The sequence below is a fragment of the Orbicella franksi genome, chromosome 13 (genome assembly GCF_964199315.1).
Source record: "Orbicella franksi chromosome 13, jaOrbFran1.1, whole genome shotgun sequence".
Classification (NCBI taxonomy): Eukaryota; Metazoa; Cnidaria; class Anthozoa; order Scleractinia; family Merulinidae; genus Orbicella; species Orbicella franksi.
Window position 1 is genome coordinate 351,469 of NC_138157.1, and position 20,641 is coordinate 372,109.

The 20,641-nt window shown below is 45.4% G+C and overlaps 1 pseudogene; it reads right to left on the reverse strand.

Moving 5' to 3' along the window:
• Nucleotides 1-4,861: 4,861 nt before the first annotated feature.
• The window catches only part of LOC145466219 (uncharacterized), a 423,498-nt pseudogene continuing 407,718 nt past the window's right edge, over nt 4,862-20,641 (reverse strand).

Genomic DNA, 20,641 nt, shown 5'->3' on the forward strand with positions numbered 1-20,641 from the left:
AATATCCCCCAATTTTCGGAAAATCGATCCGAAGTTGATCAAAATCACGATGCGCGTAAGGCGGTGTCGGCTACTCTTTCTGTCTTGAAGTGAAGTTGGGCTACATTGGTGCCCACGAGCTTGAAAGTGAGCGTTTAAAAAGTTTTGCTCTGTCTATTTCACTGCAAACGAAGGCCATCAGGAGTTAATTTAGAGTTTCCGGAAGTAGAAAATATCCCCCAACTTCCTGGCAATCGAGGCGAGGTTGGTTAAAATCACCATGCCCGTCATGCGGTCTCGGCTACTCTTTCAGTCTTAAAGTGAAGTGGGGCAATATTTCGGCCCAGAAGCTCTAAAGTGAGTGTTAAAAAAGGTTTTGCAGTGTCAATTTCACTGCAAACCAAGGCCATCAGGAATTAGTTTAGAGACCCAGGGAGTGGAAAATATCCCCCAAATTCCGGGAAATTTAGCCGAAGTTGGTCAAAGTCACCATGTGCGTAAGGTGGTGTCGGCTAATCTTTCAGTCTTAAAGTGAAGTGGGGCTATATTTCTGCCCAGAAGCTCGAAAGTGACCGTTCAAAAGGTCTTCCTGTGTCAATTTCACTACAAACAAAGGCGAGCAGAAGTTAGGTTAGAGTCCCAGGGACTGGAAAATATCCTGTAAGTGCGAGAAAATGGGAACAAAAGTTGTCAAAATGAAGATGCGCGTAACGCCGTCTCGGCTATTCGTTTAGTCTTAAAGTGAAGTGAGGCTCTACTTCGGCCCAGAAGGTCCAAAGTGAGCGTTCAAAAAAAGTTGCTGCGTCCATTTCACTGCAAACCAAGGCAATCAGGAGATAGTTTAGAGTCCCCGAGACTTGAATATATCCCCTAAGTTCCGGCAAATCGAGCCAAAGTTTGTCAAACTCACGATGCGCGTAAGACGGACTCGGCTACTCTTTCAATCTTAAAGTAGAGTGGGGCTATATTTCGGCCCAGAAGCTCGAAGGTGAGCGTTCAAAATGTTTTCCTCTGTCCATTTCAATACAAACCAAGGCGATCAGGGGTTAGGTTAGAGTCCTCGGGACTGGAAAATACCCCCCAAGTTCCTAGAAATCGATCCGAAGTTGGTCAAAATCACGATGCGCGTAAGGCGGTCTCGGCTAGTCTTTCAGTGTTAAAGTGAAGTGTGGCTATATTTCGGCAAAGAAGGTCGAAAGGGAACGTTAAAAAAGTTATGCTGCGCCCAATTCACTGCAAAGCAAGGCAATCAGGTATTAGTTTACAGTCCGCCGGATTTGAAAATATCCCCCAAGCTGCGGGAAATCGAGCCGAAGTTGGTCAAAATCACGATGCGCGTATGGCGCTCTCGCTTACTCTTTCAGTCTCTAAGTGAAGTGTGGGCTATATTTGGGCCAAAAACCTCGAAAGTGAACGGTGAAAAAGTTTTGCTGTGTCCATTTCAATGCGAACCAAGGCCATCAGGAGTTACTTTAGAGTCCGTGGCACTAAAAACCGACACCAAAACCGAGCCGAAGTTGGTTAAAATCACGATGCGCGTAAGGCGGGCTCGGCTACTCTTTCAGTCTTAAAGTGAAGTGGGGCAATATTTCGCCCAAGAAGCTCGAAACTGACTGTTTAAAAAGTTTTGCTGTGTCAATTTCACTGCAAACCAAGGCCATCAGGAGTTAGTATAGAGACCCAGGCAGTGGAAAATATCCCCCAAATTCCGGGAAATTTAGCCTAAGTTTGTCAAAATCACCATGGGCGTAAGACGGTCTTGGCTAATCTTTCAGTCTTAAGGTGAAGTGGGTCTATATTTCGCCCCAGAAGCTCGAAACTGAGCGTTCAAAAAGTTTTCCCTTGTCAAGTTCACTTCAAACCAAGGTGATCAGGAGTTAGTTTAGGGTTCCCAGGACTGGAAAATATCCCGCAAGTTCCGGGATATCGATCCGAAGTTGGTCAAAATCACGATTGGCGAAACGCGGGTCGGCTATTGTTGTAGTCTTAAAGTGAAGTGGGGCTATATTTCAGCCCTTAAGCTCGGAAGTGACCGTTTAAAAAGTTACGCTTCGTGCGTTTAACTGCAAAAAAAGGCCATCAGGAGTTATTTTAAAGTCCCCCGGACTGAAAAATATCCGCCAAGTTGCGGGAAATCGAGCTGAACTTGGTCAAAATCACGATGTCTGTAAGGCGGTCTCGGCTATTCTTTCAGTCTTAAAGTGAAGTGGGGCTATATTTTGGCGCAGAAGCTCGAAGATGAGCGTTCAAAGAGTTTTGCTGTGTCCATTTCATTGCAAACCAAGGCCATCAGGAATTAGCTTAGAGTCCACAGAGCTGGAAAATATTCTCTAAGTACCGGCGAATCGAGCCGAAGTTGGTCAAAATCACGATGCGCGTATGGCGGACTCGGCCCATCTTTCACTCCTCAAGTGAAGTGGGGCTATATTTCGGCCCAGAAGCTCGAAACTCTGCTTTCAAAAACTTTTGTTGTTTCAATTTCACTGCAAAACAAGGTCATCAGGACTTAGTTTATAGTCCCTTGGACTAGAAAATATCCCCCAAGTCCCGGGAAATCAAGCCGAAGATCGTCAAAGTCACGATGCGCGTAAAGGGTTCTCGGCAACTCTTTAAGTCTTAAAGTGAAGTGGGGTTATAATTCGGCCCAGAACGTCCAAAGTGAGCGTTCAAAAAGTTTTGCTGTGTCCATTTCACTGCAAAGCAAGGCCATCAGGAGTTAGTTTAGAGTCCCCGGGACTGGAAAATATCCCCCAAGTTCCGGAAAATCAAGCCAAAGTTGGTCAAAATCACGATGCGCGTAAGATGGTCTCGGCTACTCTTTCAGGCTTAAAGTGAAGTGGAACTATATTCGGCTCAGAAGCTTGAAGGTGAGCGTTTAAAATGTTTTGCTCTGTCCATTTCAATGTAAACCAAGGCGATCGGGAGTTAGTTTACAGTCCCTGGGACTGAAAAATATCCCACAAGTTCCGGCAAATTGAGCCAAAGTTGCTCAAAATCACGATGCGCGTAAGGCCGTTTCGTCTATTTTTTCAGTCTTAAAATGAAGTGGGGCTATATTTCGACCTAGAAGCTTGGCACCGAGCGTGCGCTGAGTTAATCTGTGTCGATTTCATTGAAAACTAAGGCAATCAGGAGTTAGTTTAGAGCTCCCAATGCTGGGAACTATCCCCCAAGTTCCGGGAAATCGAATCATAGAGGCTCAAAATCACGATGTGTGTAAGGCGGTCTCGTCTACTCTTTCAGCCTTAAAATGAAATGGGCTATATTTCGGCCCAAAGGCTCGAAAGTGAGCGTTCAAAAAGTTTTCCTGTGTCCATTTCACTGCAAACCAAGGCCAAGAGGAAATACGCTAGAGTCCCCGGGACTGTAAAATATCCCCAAAGTTCCGGGAAATCAAGCGGAAGTTGGTCAAAATCACGTTGCGCGCAAGGCGGTCTCGGCTACTCTTTCAGTTTTAAAGTGAAGTGGGGCTATATTTCGACCCAGCAGCTCGAAAGTGAGCGTTCAAAAAGTTTTCCTGTGTCCATAGCTCGGCCAACCAAGGCAATCAGGAGTTAGTTTAGAGTCCACGAGACTGTAAAATATCCCCCAAGTTTCGGGAAATCAAGCGGAAGTTGGTCAAAATCACGTTGCGCGCAAGGCGGTTTCGGCTACTCGTTCAGTCTTAAAGTGAGGTGGGGCTATATTTCGACCCAGCAGATCGAAAGTGAGCGTTCAAAAAGTTTTCCTGTGTCCATTGCTCCGCCAACCAAGGCAATCAGGAGTTAGTTTAGAGTCCCCGGGAATGGAAAATATCCCCCAAGTTCCGGGAAATTTAGCCAAAGTTGGTCAAAATCGCGACGCGGGTACGGCGGTCTCGGCTACTTTTTCAGTCTAAAAGTGAAGTGGGGCAATATTTCGGCGCAGAAGCTCAAAACTGAGTCTTTAAAAAGTTTTGCTGTGTCAATTTCACTGCAAACCAAGGCCATCAGGAGTTAGTATAGAGACCCAGGGATTGGAAAATATCCCCCAAATTCCGGGAAATTTAGCCGAAGTTTGTCAAAATCATCATGGGCGTAAGGCGATCTTGGCTAATCTTTCAGTCTTAAAGTGAAGTGGGGCTATCTTTCGCCCCAGAAGCTCGATAGTGAGCGTTCAAAAAGTTTTCCCTTGTCAAGTTCACTTCAAACCAAGGTGATCAGGAGTTAGTTTAGGGTCCGCAGGACTGGAAAATATCCCGCAAGTTCCGGGATATCGATCCGAAGTTGGTCAAAATCACGATTGGCGAAACGCGGGTCGGCTATTGTTGCCGTCTTAAAGTTAAGTGGGGCTATATTTCAGCCCAGAAGCTCGAAAGTGACCGTTTAAAAAGTTACGCTTCGTGCATTTAACTGCAAAAAAGGCCATCAGGAGTTATTTTAAAGTCACCTTGACTGGAAAATATCCCCTAAGTTGCGGGAAATCGAGCTGAAGTTGGTCAAAATTACGATGTCTGTAAGGCGGTCTCGGCTATTCTTTCAGTCTTCAAGTGAAGTGGGGCTATTTATGTCTCCTTTCCCAGATGCAATTAAATACAACTTAATGAAAAAACTATAGTCAATTATTCGGTCAACAGCCGAACTTTGTTTGCAAAGAGCGCCCCCCAAAAATGTAATCCAGATCCAGTGTTGGGATAAATTTTGGCCACACGAGGTGGCCGCTTTATTGATTAAATTATACATAGTCAAATAAAACTAATTAGGAACTATTATTTCGTTCGTAAAGCTCTAGCAAAGGTGAGGGCACGAGAAAAACGGCCAGAAGCCTCCAGAAGGGAGGCCCGCCCCACCCGAGGACTGGTGACCAAATAATGATTGACGTGATTGTATATAAACAGCAAATAACCACATCACCTGCGTGTGGACTAAACTTGTAAAGAAACTACCTTGGTCGATAGGCTAGGTGTACGAATATACTGGAGAAAGGCGTTAGATTTCCACCTTCCTAACTGGCGGATCTGTGTGTCGGTAAAACCTTTGGCCGCAGCCCAAGTGGCTGCTCCTATTCGAAAACTGTGCGATTTGTACAAAGCAGGATCGAGCTTACAAAAGCGAAGTGCCCTATTGAGTTGCTCCACAAAAAAGTTTCTTTTAATGGGCGCCCCGTCTGGCCAACAAAACAAAGGACCGCGGACGGTTCCTCTAGTAGATATGAAATCTAATATAGTTCTCACTGGACGACATAAGTCTTCTTTATAGATATAAATAACAAAGGGGGGCCCGGTATCACTATGTTTGTACTTAGAAATTGTGAGCCGTAGGGCCGTGACCTGCCCTAGGCGGTTGAGTAACTGCTCCAGCTGCGGAAGCATAATAAGATTACTGTGATTGCTACTGTTAACTGTGATCTCGCCAATACGCAAAAATGCAAAAAAGGCTAAAGAGCACATGGCTGATAACATATGCAATTGATACGCTGACTCCGTTGTGTGCTCAAAAGAGGCAATGAGTCGCGTTAATATCGGTAATGTAATTGGAAGACGCACATCGTGCGACGGAGCTAACTTGCGATAGCCCTTGAGAAGTTGTCTAATGATTGCAGTTTCTGTTGGATCATTGACTCCTGCTAGCTTGTGAGCATAGCCAATAGCTGATAAATAACTGGTGACAGTTGAGCAAGCGTAATTAAGTGAATAAAGGTGTGACACATATAGTGCTACAACAGCTGGTGTTAAAGGTAAAACTAATGTTCTGACACCTAAAAAAGATTGTGCCCAATCTGTAAATAGTTTCCATGATCGTTTGTATACTTCAGTAGAACCCTTATTTAAGCTAGCAGCTAAAAGCGTTGTAGTTATAGAGGCCAACTCTCCGGAAGAAGAGGCACTGGAACAAGCGTCGGTTCGCGATCCATGCCCTGGCCAAGGGACTTGAATTTCGTGACCTGTAAGCGCGATAGAGCATCAGCTTTGACATTGAGCACCCCAGGCACGTGAATAGCCTGAAATAGAATATTATGCTTTAAACATTGCAAAACAAGCGCCCGCAAGAGAGCTAATAGCTTTTTATCTTTGGTTGTTTTCTTATTAATTACTTCTACTAAGCCTTGATTATCGGTGTGAAACAAAATACACTTATTTTCTAGTTTTGATGCCCATATGGAAATGCTTCCAGCGATAGGAAACATTTCTAGAATTATTATATTTGTACCTATCCAGCGATCGGGCCATTTACCGTAAAACCAGTGCGAGCCAAAAACTGCACCGTAACCTAACGAGCCTGCTGCATCGGTGTAAAGATGCAGTTTTGTAGATGAAAGCCAAACATAATCTAAAAAGAAGGATCTGCCATTGTAGGCTTCTAGAAAAGTAAGCCATAATTGAAGATCAGATATGGTTTCACGATTTAGACGTATAAAATAACGGGGGCGTTGAATCCCCACCTTTAAATTAATTAGACGGCGCAAAAATGTTCGGCCGGGTACGATAACAGAACAAGTAAAATTAAGAAGACCGATTAAAGATTGTAATTCCTTCAAAGTCACTTTTTTCCTAGTTATAAAATCTTGAATAAGAGTACGGCATTTAGTAAGCTTGTCACTAGGAAGTCGAGCTTCCATTAGTGTTGTGTCTAGTTCAATGCCCGCGAAGGACAAAACACAGCTAGGCCCCACTGTTTTCTCAGGCGCCATTGGCACACCAAGTTCATCACATGTCCGAAGGAAAGCTTTTAACTCATTATCACAGGATGAAATAGAATTGCTAACGATAAGAAAGTCATCTAAAAGATGCAAAATGCCTGGTATCTGCAATTTATTACGGGCTATCCATTCTAGAGCGGAGCTAAAAAACTCGAAAATTTTACAAGAACTCGAGAGCCCCATGGCAAGATTCCTGTCAACATAAAATTTATCCCGCCAACAAATACCCAGCAGGTTGTAATCCGAGGGACTGACCGGAATAAGACGAAATGCGTTTTTTATATCAGTTTTAGCAAGCGCACAGCCCCTGCGTGTGCGCCTTACTAATCTAATCGCATCGTCAATATTAGCATAATGAACACTGGATGCAATTTTTGGAATATGTGAATTGATTGAACGCCCCTCTGGGAAAGATAGATGATAAATTAAGCGAAACTCCCCAGGTACTTTTTTAGGAATTAGGCCAAGAGGCGAGATATGAAAAACTGGAAAAGGCTGCCTTTCAAAGGGACCTACTATTCTACCTAGTTTAATCTCATTGGCTAATTTTTCGTCAACGGCACTTGGATTAGCAATCGCAGAGACAAGATTTTTAGATGAAAAATTAATCCGAGGTCCAACATAATCAATAGAAAAACCAAAACGGAAGCCGTCAATTAAGTATTGTCTCGTTCTAAAAGGGTATCCATGGAGGTACGCCTTCAGTTTATCGACTTTGATTGGTGTTGACATTGGACGAGACAGGGCGGGACTGCGTGGCTGGTTTGCCAGGGACAGCTGTTGATGTGGCTGTTCGTGGCATGGTTGTTGATGCTGGATGTGATATTCGCTTTGGAAAGGCACATTTGTTGGCGGGATGCTGAGATCCACATTTAAAACATTCGTGGCTGAAATTGCAGCCGGAACATTTTCCCCCTTGTGAAATTTCCAGCAATAGCCGGACGGAAAGGGCGATTTTAAATTTTTGTTGCGTGCGTCCGACGAAGCAACAGGAGCCACTTTTTGCATGTGGTGCGCCTGCAACAACAGTTCCCAATGAATCTGGTCCCAGGGGAAAAGTGTTTTTTGCCTCAAAAAACGAAAATTTTCATCATAATAACGCCAATGAGCGTTTTTGGCCGCCAAGTCCCGCACTGTCTCACTGTATTTCATTAATGCTGGTGCGTCCTTTGGGCATCGCACAGTGTAAATAGGTACAAAAGTTTGAAAGGCGGTGATCCATTGATCAATTGCTATAATCCGTTTTGCTTTTTGAGCGGGCTCGAGACTAATGACCGGCCGAGCGTTGGACTGCGTAGTTTGAACAACGAAATTATACTTATAATCACTCGGAGATATTCTATGTAAGAGCGTCCCTAAATCAATGTATTCATTCGCCCAAATTTTAGATTGAATCTTTTCCGAAATTCTAGAGGCAAGAGGGACAGCAATTTGGGTGTGAAGTATTTGAGGGCGGTCATCAGCCTCGGCCATGTGTTGCGTTACTAAAGAATTAGAACCAATAGAATTATTGCTATCTATTAGTGGTGGATTGTTCTCACCAGTAACGTCCTGAATCACAGCTGCGACTGACTCCTGTACAGAAACAGCTGGATTAGCGTCGTCCTTTTCGTTTCCTCGCGTGTCTTTGATAATTCCTGCAACTTTGAGGCCTTCAACAACGGCGCCGGAGACAATGGCAGCGATATCCAACTGGGTATTGGCTTTACTGGTGCCTTCACGATCACTGGTGATGGGACGACGCACCAGTTGGCTGGGGTGATCGCTCCCAACCCTTGAAACCTCGGCTGGCGAACCCGTCTTTGCACGTTTTGAGGTAGGCGCACCTTTCGCTTGTTTTGCCGATTTGGCAGCACGTTTGCGGGGGCGTACCGCAGGAACTGAAGGCACAGCGGGAGCAACACTGGCTTTTCCACGGGTCATCATATTGTCTGGTAGAAAAAAAAAACGGCTAGAAGAAAAAGGTGTATAGAATAATGGAAAGTAAATGAATGTCGGTATTAGAAGACTGTGTAACCACAGGTAAGGCAATCTGAGCATTGTACAACTAAAATCCAGCAGGTCCGTACGCCCCAAAAGTAAATATCTGTAGAAGTGCACTGAAGCACCCAAGGTGAATTTCGCAATACAATAACAACGGCCATATGTTTGGTAAGCCCCAAAATGGGAGCTGCCGCTAGGAACATGTTAAATGGCCGCAAAAGCTGAGAACATATGGTCTCAAAAAGATAAATATGTACACACGTACTTACAAAACAACAGGGTTGTGTGAAATGGACCTAATTTAAGCTGGTGGCGTGCCTGTTTGGCCCGCCGCGCCGTTGATGGCCGCGTGGTGTTTAAGTGCGTATAAAATGGCACCCCGGTAACTCCGATATAGAGCGTATTGCCCCCGGTTATTTAGGTGAACACCATCCTTCGAGAGGACTGAAATGTTTGGCTTTCGAAGCCCCTTGTGGCGCCAAAATTCGGCGAATGGTATCGCCTCCAGAACCACGTCGAGGTACTGGTTAAGCAAGGCCACACGATCATTGTATGAAGGGTTGTCGCGTGGACAAGCAGAACGGGCAATTGTTTGACAAACCACAATAAATCTGACATTGAAGTGAGCATGTAAATGCTGCACCAGGGTCTCTATTTTTGAACCAACAATCTCAGGTTTGGCGTCCCAAGGGCAAAGGTCGTTGGAACCAATTTCCAAGACTACAATATCGGGTTGTACTTTCCTAACCCTTTGAAGGTCGAATACATTTATTTTGTCCACTGTTCGACGCCCAACTCCTTGAAATGCTAACTGAGCTGACTCCGCTAAGTCTAGATTATTTTTAACCCTCTTATCCACGCCCTGGGCGATGAATGCCGCGAAACGACGGACGAAGGAGTGGCCCAGGATAAGAACTTTGGGTTTAGGCATGATAGCTGCTAAAACAAGAGAATATACTCAACTCTGATTCAGCAAAGAGAGAAGATCAGAAATATTTCAGGAACAGGCGTGTCAAATGCAGACGTTGCTGGAAACGTTGAACTCGCAGAGTGTTAGGTCTGGAGACAAAGAGGACGAACTCGAGGAACACGCATCATCTTATAGGTCTCAATGGAAACGAGGCTATGTACTTTTCCGTCTCAACTCGTGACTATTGCCAAATAATCAATGTATTGTTAGTTAGGTCATCAGATAGTCTCGTGACTATTACTCAATCCTTTTGTTACGTTGCACAAATTACACTCCATCCCCCTCCGGGTGAACCCTGCTCACTGCCATTCCTCCCTAGCTTACCTTAGTTGTTAAACTGTGATAGCTACATTTAATAATTAATAAAAGTGGGTAGGAGTCATAAACACTTTTATTTGGCGGCAGATAAATTCATATTTTGAGGCAGAAGCTCGAAGATGAGCGTTCAAAAAGTTTTGCTGTGTCCATTTCATTGCAAACCAAGGCCATCAGGAATTAGTTTAGAGTCCACACAACTGGAAAATATTCCCTAAGTTCCAGCCAATCGAGCCGAAGTTGGTCTAAATCACGATGCGCGTAAGGCGGACTCGGCCCATCTTTCACTTCTGAACTGATGTGGGGCTATATTTCGGGCCAGAAGTTCGAAACTCTGCTTTCAAAAACTTTTGCTGTTTCAATTTCACTGCAAAACAAGGCCATCAGGACTTAGTTTATAGTCCCCGGGACTAGAAAATATCCCCCAAGTCCCGGGAAATCAAGCCGAAGATGGTCCAAATCACGATGCGCGTAAAGCGCTCTCGGCCACTCTTTCAGTCTTAAAGTGAAGTGTGGCTATATTTTTGCCCAGAAGCTCGCACAAGAGCGTTAAAAAAGTTTTCCTGTGTCTTTTTCACTGCAAAGCAAGGCCATCAGGAGTTAGTTTAGAGTACGCGGAAGTAGAAAATCTCCCCCCAGTTCCGGGAAATCGAGCCCAGGTTGGTCAAAATCACGATGGGCGAGAGGCGGTCCCGGCTACTCTTTCAGTCTTAAAGTGAAGTTGCGCTATATTTCGGCGCAGAGGCTCGAAAGTGCGCATTCGAAAAGTTTTGCTGTGTCCATTTCACTGCAAAGCAAGGCCATCAGGAGTTAGTTTAGAGCCATTGGGACTAGAAAATATTTCCCAAGTTCCACCAGATCGAGCCGAAGTTGGTCAAATTCACGATGCGCGTAAGGCGCTCTCGGTTAGTCTTTCGGTCTTAAATTGAAGTTGGGCTATAGTTCGGCCAAGGACCTCGAAAGTGCGCGTTCAAAAAGTTTTGCTCTGTCCTTTTCACTGGAAACCAAGGCCGTCAGGAGTTAGTTTAGAGTCCCCGGAAGTGGAAAATATTCCCCAAGTTCCAGGAAATCGCGCCGAAGTTGATCAAAATCACCATGCGCGTAACGGGCTCTCGGCTATTCTTTCAGTCTTAAATTTAAGTAGGGCTATATTTCGGCGCTGAAGCTCGAAGGTGAGCGTTCAGAATATTTTGCTGTGTTCATTAAACTGCAAACCAAGGTCATCGGGAGTTAGTTTAGCGTCCCCGGGACTTTAAATTATTCGCCAACCTCCGGGAAATCGAGCAAAAGTGGCCCAAAATCACCATACGCGTAAGGCGGTCTCGGCTACTCTTTCAGTCTTAAAATTAAGGGGGGCTATATTTCGACCTAGAAGCTCGAGACCGGGCGTGCGCTAATTTTACCTGTGTCCATTTCACTGACATCTTAGGCGATCAGGTGTTAGTCTAGAGTCCTTGGGACTGGAAAATATTTCCCAAATTCTGGCAGATCGAGCCAAAGTTGCTCAAGATAACGATGCGTGTAAGCCGGTCTCGGCTACTCTTTCAGTCTTAAAATGAAGTGGGGCTATATTTCGGCCGAGAAGCTCGACACCGAGCGTGCGCTCCTTTTGCCTGTGTACATATCACTGAAAACTAAGTTCATCATGAGTTAGCATAGAGTCCTCGGGACTGGAAAATATTCCCCGAATTCCGGCAAATCGAGCCAAAGATGCTCAAAATCAAGATGCGAGTAAGGCGGTGTCAGCTACTCTTTCACTCTGAAAATGAATCGGGGCCATATTTCGGTTCTACAAGCTTGACACCGAGCGTGCGCTCCTTTTGCCTGTGTCCTTTTCACTAAGAACTAAGTCCATCAGGAGATAGTTTCGAGGCCTCGAGACTGGAAACTATCCTCCATGTTTCGTAAAATTGAGCCATAGTTTCTTAAAATTACCATAAGCGTACGGCAGTTTCGTTTCCTCTTTCAGTCTTAAAATGAAGTGGGGCTTTATTTCGACCTAGAAGCTCGACAGGGAGCGTGCGCTCCTGTTACCTGTGACCATTTTACTGAAAACGAAGGTTATCAGGAGTTAGCTTAGAGTCCCCGGGACTGGAAAATATCCCCCAAGTTTTGGCAGATCGAGCCATACTGGCTAAAAATTTCGATGCGCTTAAGGCGGTTTCGTCTACCCTTTCAGTCTTAAAATAAAGTGGGGCTAGATTTCGGTCTACAACCTGGAAACCTAGCGTGCGCTCCTTTTACCTGTGTCCATTTCACTGAAAACCAAGGCAATCAGGAGTTAGTTTAGAGCTTCCGAGACTGGAAAATATCCCCCAAACCCCGAGAAATCAAGCCGAAGTTGGACAAATTTACCATGCGCGTAAGGCGGTCTCGGCTACTCTTTCAGTCTTAAAGTGAAGTGGGGCTATATTTCGGCCAAGAAGCTCGAAAGTGAAGGTTCAAAAAGTTTGGCTGTGTCCATTTCACTGAAAACCAAGGCCATCAGGAATTAGTTTAGAGTGCCCGGGACTGGGAATTATTTCCCAAGTTCCGGCAAATCGAGCCGAAGTAACCCAAAATCACGATGCGCGTAAGGCAATCTCGGCTACTCTTTCAGTCTCAAAGTGAAGTAGGGCTATATTTCGGTCCAGAAGCTCGAAAGTGAGCGTTCAAAAAGCTTTGCTCTCTCAATTTAACTGAAAACCAAGGCCATCGGGAGTTAGTTTAGAGTCCTGGGGACTGAAAAATATCCCTTAAGTTCCGGAAACTCGAGCCGAAGTTGGTCAAAATCACGATGCGCCTAAGGCGGTCTCGGCTACTCGTTCAGTTTTAAAGTAAAGTGGGGCTATATTTCTCCCCAGAATTTCGAAAGTATGCGTTTAAAAAAATTGGGTGTGTCCATTTCACTGCAAACCAAGGTCATCAGGAATTACTTTAGAGTCCTTGGCACTGGAATATATCCCCGAAGTCTCGGGAAATCTAGCCGAAGTTGGTCAAAACCACGATGCGCGTAAGACGGTCTCGGCTACTCTTTCAGTCTTAAAGTGAAGTGGGGCTATATTTCGGCTCAGAAGCTCGAAGAGCAGCGTTCAAAATGTTTTGCTCTCTCCATTTCAATGCAAACCAAGGCAATCAGGAGTTACTTTAGAGTCCCCGGTACCGGAAAATATCCCCCATTTCCCGGGAAATCGAGCCAAAGTTGGTCACAATCACGATAAGCGTAAGGCGGTCTCGGCTCCTCTTTCATTCTTAAAGTGAACTGGGGCATTATTGCCGCCCAGAAGCTTGAAAGTGAGCGTTCAGAAAGTTTTGCTGTGTCCATTTCACTCCAAAGCAAGGCCATCAGGAGTTGCTTTAGAGTCCGCGGGACTGTAAAATATCCCCCAAGTTCCGGGAAATCGAGCCGACGTTGGTCAAAATTACGATGCGCGTAAGCCGGTCTTGGCTACTCTTTCAATTTTAAAGTAAAGTGTAGCTGTATTTCGGCCGAGAAGCTCGAAAGTGAGCGTTGAAAAAGTTTTGCTGTGTCCATTTTACTGTAGACTAAGGACGTCGGGGGTCAGTTTAAAGTCCCCTGGAATGGAAAATATCCCCCAAGTTCCGGGAAATTTAGCCAAAGTTGGTGAAAATCACGACGCGCGTACGGCGGTCTCGGCTACTCTTTCAGTCTTAAAGTGAAGTGGGGCAATATTTCGGCCCACAAGCTCGAAACTGAGTGTTTAAAAAGTTTTGCTGTCTCAATTTCACTGCAAACCAAGGCCGTCAGGAATTAGTTTAGAGACCCAGGGACTGGAAAATATCCCCCAAATTCCGGGAAATTTAGCCGAAGTTTGTCAAAATCACCATGTGCGTAAGGTGGTCTCGGCTAATCTTTCAGTCTTAAAGTGAAGTGGGGCTATATTTCTGCCCAGAAGCTCGAAAGTGACCGTTCAAAAGGTCTTCCTGTGTCAATTTCACTGGAAACAAAGGCGAACAGAAGTTAGGTTAGAGTCCCAGGGACTGGAAAACATCCTGTAAGTGCGGGAAAATGGGGACAAAGGTTGTCAAAATGAAGATACGCGTAAGGCCGTCTCGGCTATTCGTTCAGTCTTAAAGTGAAGTGAGGCTCTACTTCGGCCCAGAGGGCCCAAAGTGAGCGTGCAAAAAAAATTGCTGTGTCCATTTCACTGCAAACCAAGGCAATCAGGAGATAGTTTAGAGTCCCCGAGACTTGAATATATCCCCTAGGTTCCGGCAAATCGAGCCAAAGTTTGTCAAACTCACGATGCGCGTAAGACGGACTCGGCTACCCTTTCAATCTTAAAGTAGAGTGGGGCTATATCTCGACCCAGAAGCTCGAAGGTGAGCGTTCAAAATGTTTTCCTCTGTCCATTTCAATAGAAACCAAGGCGATCAGGGGTTAGTTTAGAGTCCTCGGGACTGGAAAATACCCCCCAAGTTCCTAGAAAGCGATCCGAAGTTGGTCAAAATCACGATGCGCGTAAGGCGGTCTCGGCTACTCTTTCAGTCTTAAAGTGAAGTGTGGCTATATTTCGGCAAAGAAGCTCGAAAGTGAGCCTTGAAAAAGTTATGCTGCACCCAATTCAGTGCAAAGCAAGGCAATCAGGTATTAGTTTACAGTCGACCGGATTTGAAAATATCCCCCAAGTTCTGGGAAATCGAGCCTAAGCTGGTCAAAATCACGATGCGCGTAAGGCGGTCTCGGCTACTCTTAAAGTCTTAAAGTGAAGTGGGGCTATATTTGGGCCTAGAAGCTCGAAGGTGAGCGTTCAAAATGTTTTCCTATGTCCATTTCAATGCAAACCAAGGCCATCAGGAGTTAGTTTAGAGTCCCTGGGACTAAAAAAATATCCCCCAAGTTGCGGGGAATCGAGCCGAGGTTGGTCAAAATCACGATGCGCGTAAGGCGCTCTCGCTTACTCTTTCAGTCTTTAAGTGAAGTGGGGCTATATTTGGGCCAAGAAGCTCGAAAGTGAACGTTTAAAAAGTTTTGCTGTGTCCATTTCAATGCGAACCAAGGCCATCAGGAGTTACTTTAGAGTCCGCGGGACTAAAAATTATTCCCCAAGTTCCGGGAAACCGAGCCAAAGTTGGTTAAAATCACGATGCGCGTAACGCGGGCTCGGGTACTCTTTTAGTCTTAAAGTAAAGTGGGGCTATATCTCGTCCCAGAAGCTCGAAAATGGCGTTCAAAAAGCCTTGCTGTGTCCAGTTTATTGCAGACCAAGGATGTCGGGGGTCAGTTTAGAGTCCGCGCGAATGGAAAATATCCCCCAAGTTCCGGGAAATTTAGCCGAAGTTAGTCAAAATCACGACGCGCGTACGGCGGTCTCGGCTACTCTTTCAGTCTTAAAGTGAAGTGGGGCAGTACTTAGCCCAAGAAGCTCGAAACTGAGTGTTTAAAAAGTTTTGCTGTGTGAATTTCGCTGCAAACCAAGGCCATCAGGAGTTAGTATACAGACCCAGGGAGTGGAAATTATCCCCCAAATTCCGCGAAATTTAGCCTAAGTTTGTCAAAACCACCATGGGCGTAAGACGGTCTTGGCTAATCTTTCAGTCTTAAAGTGAAGTGGGGCTATATTTCGCCGCAGAAGCTCGAAAGTGGGCGTTCAAAAAGGTTTCCCTGGTCAAGTTCACTTCAAACCAAGGTGATCGGGAGTTAGTTTAGGGTCCCCAGGACTGGAAAACATCCCCCAAGTTCCGGGATAACGATCCGAAGTTGGTCAAAATCACGATTTGCGAAACGCGGGTCGGCTATTGTTGCAGTCTTAAAGTGAAGTGGGGCTATATTTCAGCCCAGAAGATCGAAAGTGACCGTTTAAAAAATTAAGCTTCGTGCATTTAAATGCAAAAAAAGGCCATCAGGAGTTATTTTAAAGTCCCCCGGACTGGAAAATATCCCCCAAGTTCCAGGAAATCGAGCTGAAGTTGGTCAAAATCACGATCTCTGTAAGGCGGTCTCGGCTATTCTTTCAGTCTTAAAGTGAAGTGGGGCTATATTTTGGCGCAGAAGCTCGAAGATGAGCGTTGAGAGAGTTTTGCTGTGTCCATTTCATTGGAAACCAAGGCCATCAGGAACTAGCTTAGCGTCCACAGAACTGGAAAATATTCTCTAAGTTCCGGCTAATCGAGCCGAAGTTGGTCAAAATCACGATGCGCGTAATGCGGACTCGGCTCATCTTTCACTCCTCAAGTGAAGTGGGGCTATATTTCGGCCCAGAAGCTCGAAACTCTGCTTTCAAAAACTTTTGTTGTTTCAATTTCACTGCAAAACAAGGCCATCAGGACTTACTTTATAGTCCCGGGGAATAGAAAATATCCCCCAAGTCCCGGGAAATCAAGCCGAAGATGGTGAAAATCACGATGCGCGTAAAGCGGTCTCGGCAACTCTTTAAGTCTTAAAGTGAAGTGGGGTTATATTTCGGCCCAGAAGGTCCAAAGTGAGCGTTCAAAAAGTTTTGCTGTGTCCATTTCACTGCAAAGCAAGGCCATCAGGAGTTAGTTTAAAGTCCCCGGAACTGGAAAATATCTTCCAAGTTCCCGAAAATCAAGGCAAAGTTAGTCAAAATCAAGATGGGCGTAAGACGGTCTCGGCTACTCTTTCAGGCTGAAAGTGAAGTGGGGCTATATTCGTTTCAGAAGCTTGAAGTTGAGCGTTTAAAATGTTTTGTTCTGTCCATTTCAATGCAAACCAAGGCGATCGGGAGTTAGTTTACGGTCCCTGCGACTTAAAAATATCCCACAAGTTCCGGCAAATCGAGCCAAAGTTGCTCAAAATCACGATGCGCGTAAGGCCGTTTCGTCTATTTTTTCAGTCTTAAAATGAAGTGGGGCTATATTTCGACCTAGAAGCTCGGAACCGAGCGTGCGCTAACTTAATCTGTGTCGATTTCACTGAAAACTAAGGCAATCAGGAGTTAGTTTAGAGCTACCAAGGCTGAAAACTATCCCCCAATTATCGGAAATCGAGTCATAGAGGCTCAAAATCACGATGTGCGTAAGGCGGTCTCGTCTACTCTTTCAGCCTTAAAATGAAATGGGCTATATTTCGGCCCAAAGGCTCGAAAGTGAGCGTTCAAAAAGTTTTCCTGTGTCCATTTCACTGCAAACCAAGGCCAAGAGGAAATACGTTAGAGTCCCCGGGACTGTAAAATATCCCCCAAGTTCCGGGAAATCAAGCGGAAGTTGGTCAAAATCACGTTGTGCGCAAGGCGGTCTCAGCTACTCTTTCAGTTTTAAAGTGAAGTGAGGCTATATTTCGACCCAGCAGCTCGAAAGTGAGCGTTCAAAAAGTTTTCCTGTGTCCATTGCTCGGCCAACCAAGGCAATCAGGAGTTAGTTTAGAGTCCCCGGAACTGGAAAATATCCCCCCAGTTCCGGGAAATGGAGCCGAACTTGGTCAAAATCACGATGCGCTTAAGACGGTCTCGGCTACTCTTTAAGTCTTAAAGTGAAGTTGGGCTATGTGTTGGCCCAGAAGCTTTTAAGTGAGCGTTGAAAAAGTTTTGCCGTTTCCATTTGACTGCAAACCAAGGCAATCAGGAGTTAGTTTAAAGTTCCCGGGTGGGGAAAATATGCCCCAAGTTCCAGGAAATCGAGGCGTAGTTTGTCAAAATCACGATTCGCATAAGGCGGTCTCGGCTACGCTTTCAGTCTTAAAGTGAAGTGTGGCTATATTTTGGCCCAGAAGCTCGCACAAGAGCGTTAAAAAAGTTTTCCTGTGTCCATTTCACTGCAAAGCAAGGCCATCAGGAGTTAGTTTAGAGTCCCCGGGACTGTAAAATATCCCCCAAGTTTCCGAAAATCGAGCTTAAGTTAGTCAAAATTACGATGCGCGTAAGGCGGCCTCGGCTACTCTTTCAATCTTAAAATGAAGTGGGGCTAAACTTTTGGGCCCAGCAGCTGGAAAGTCAGCGTTCAAAAAGTTTTGCTGTTTCCACATCACTCCAAACCAAGACAAGCAGGAGTTAGCTTAGAGTCTCCGGGACTGGAAAATATCCCCCAAGTTCCGGGAAATCAACCCGAAGTTTGTCAAAATCACGATGCGCGTAAGGCGGTCTCGGCTACCCTTTTAGTGTTAAAGTAAAGTGGGGCTATATTTTGGCCCAGAAGCGCCAAATGGAGCGTTTAAAAGGTTTTGCTGTGTCCATTTTACTGCAAACGAAGACTATCAGGAATTAGTTTAGAGTCCTCAGAACTGGAATATATCCCGTAAGCTCCGTCAAATCGAGCCGAAGTTGCTCAAAATCAGGATGCGCGTAAGTCGGTCTCGGCTACTCTTTCAGTCTTCAAGTGAAGTGGGGCTCTATTTCGGTCCAGAACCTCGAAAGTGTACGTTCAAAAACTTGTGCTGTGTAAATTTCACTGCAAACCATGGCCATCAGGAGTTAGTTTAGAGTCCCCGGGACTGGAAAATATTCCCCCAATTCCGGGAAGTCGAGCAGAAGTTGATCAAAATTACGATGCGCGTAACGCGGTCTCGGCTACTGTTTCAGTCTTAAAATGAAGTGTGGCTGTATTTCGGCCCACAAGCTCGAAAGTGAGCGTTCAAAAAGTTTTGCTGTGTCCATTTCACTGCAAACCAAGGCCATCAAGCGTTAGTTTAGAGTACGCGAAAGTAAAAAATCTCCCCCCAGTTCCGGGAAATCCAGCCCAAGTTGGTCAAAAGCACGATGCGCGCAAGGCGGTCCCGGCTAGTCTTTCAGTCTTAAAGTGAAGTTGCGCTATATTTCGGCCCAGAGGCTCGAAAGTGCGCATTCGAAAAGTTTTGCTGTGTCCATTTCACTGCAAAGCAAGGCTATCAGGAGTTAGTTTAGAGCCATTGGGACTAGAAAATATTTCCCAAGTTCCGCCAGATCGAGCCGAAGTTGGTCAAAGTTACGATGCGCGTAAGGCGCTCTCGGTTAGTCTGTCAGTCTTAAAGTGAAGTTGGGCTATAGTTCGGCCAAGAAGCTCGAAAGTGCGCGTTGAAAAAGTTTCGCTCTGTCCCTTTCACTGGAAACCAAGGCCGTCAGGAGTTAGTTTAGAGTCCCCGGGACTGGAAAATATTCTCCAAGTTCCAGGAAATCGCGCCGAAGTTGATCAAAATCACCATGCGCGTAACTGGCTCTCGCCTATTCTTTAAGTCTTAAATTTAAGTAGGGCTATATTTCGGCCCTGAAGCTCGAAGGTGAGCGTTCAGAATGTTTTGCTGTGTTCATTAAATTGGAAACCAAGGTCATCGGGAGTTAGTTTAGCGTCCCCGGGACTTTAAATTATTCGCCAACTTCCTTGAAATCGAGCAATAGTGGCCCAAAATCACGATGCGCGTCGGGCGGTCTCGGCTACTCTTTCAGTCTTAAAATTGAGGGGGGCTATATTTCGACTTAGAAGCTCGAGACCGGGCGTGCGCTAATTTTACCTGTGTCCATTTCACTGACATCTTAGGCGAACAGGTGTTAGTTTAGAGTCCTTGGGACTGGAAAATATTTCCCAAATTCTGGCAGATCGAGCCAAAGTTGCTCAAAATCACGATGCGTGTAAGCCGGTCTCGGCTACTCTTTCAGTCTTAAAATGAAGTGGGGCTATATTTCGGCCGAGAAGCTCGACACCGAGCGTGCGCTCCTTTTGCCTGTGTACATATCACTGAAAACTAAGTTCATCATGAGTTAGCATAGAGTCCTCGGGACTGGAAAATATTCCCCGAATTCCGGCAAATCGAGCCAAAGATGCTCAAAATCAAGATGCGAGTAAGGCGGTGTCGGCTACTCTTTCACTCTGAAAATGAAGTGGGGCCATTTTCGGTTCTGCAAGCTTGACACCGAGCGTGCGCTCCTTTTGACTGTGTCCTTTTCACTAAGAACTAAGTCCATCAGGAGATAGTTTAGAGTCCTCGAGACTAGAAACTATCCTCCAAGTTTCGGCAAATTGAGCCATAGTTTCTTAAAATTACGATAAGCGTACGGCAGTTTCGTTTACTCTTTCAGTCTTAAAATGAAGTGGGGCTTTATTTCGACCTAGAAGCTCGACAGGGAGCGTGCGCTCCTGTTACCTGTGACCATTTTACTGAAAACGAAGGTTATCAGGAGTTAGCTTAGAGTCCCCGGGACTGGAAAATATCCCCCAAGTTTTGGCAGATCGAGCCATACTGGCTAAACATTTCGATACGCTTAAGGCGGTTTCGTCTACCCTTTCAGTCTTAAAATAAAGTGGGGCTAGATTTCGGCCTACAACCTGGAAACCTACCGTGCGCTCCTTTTACCTGTGTCCATTTCACTGAAAACCAAGGCAATCAGGAGTTAGTTTAGAGCTTCCGAGACTGGAAAATATCCCCCAAACCCCGAGAAATCAAGCCGAAGTTGGACAAATTTACCATGCGCGTAAGGCGGTCTCGGCTACTCTTTCAGTCTTAAAGTGAAGTGGGGCTATATTTCGGCCCGGAAGCTCGAAAGTGAAGGTTCAAAAAGTTTGGCTGTGTTCATTTCACTGAAAACCAAGGCCATCAGGAATTAGTTTAGAGTGCCCGGGACTGGGAATTATTTCCCAAGTTCCGGCAAATCGAGCCGAAGTAACCCAAAATCACGATGCGCGGAACGCAATCTCAGCTACTCTTTCAGTCTTAAAGTGAAGTAGGGCTATGCTTCAGCCCAGAAGCTCGAAAGTCAGCGTTCGAAAAGTTATCCTGTATCCATTTCACTCCAAACCAAAGCAATCACGAGTTAGTTTAGAGTCTCCGGAACTGGAAAATATCCCCCAAGTTCCGCGAAATCGAGACGA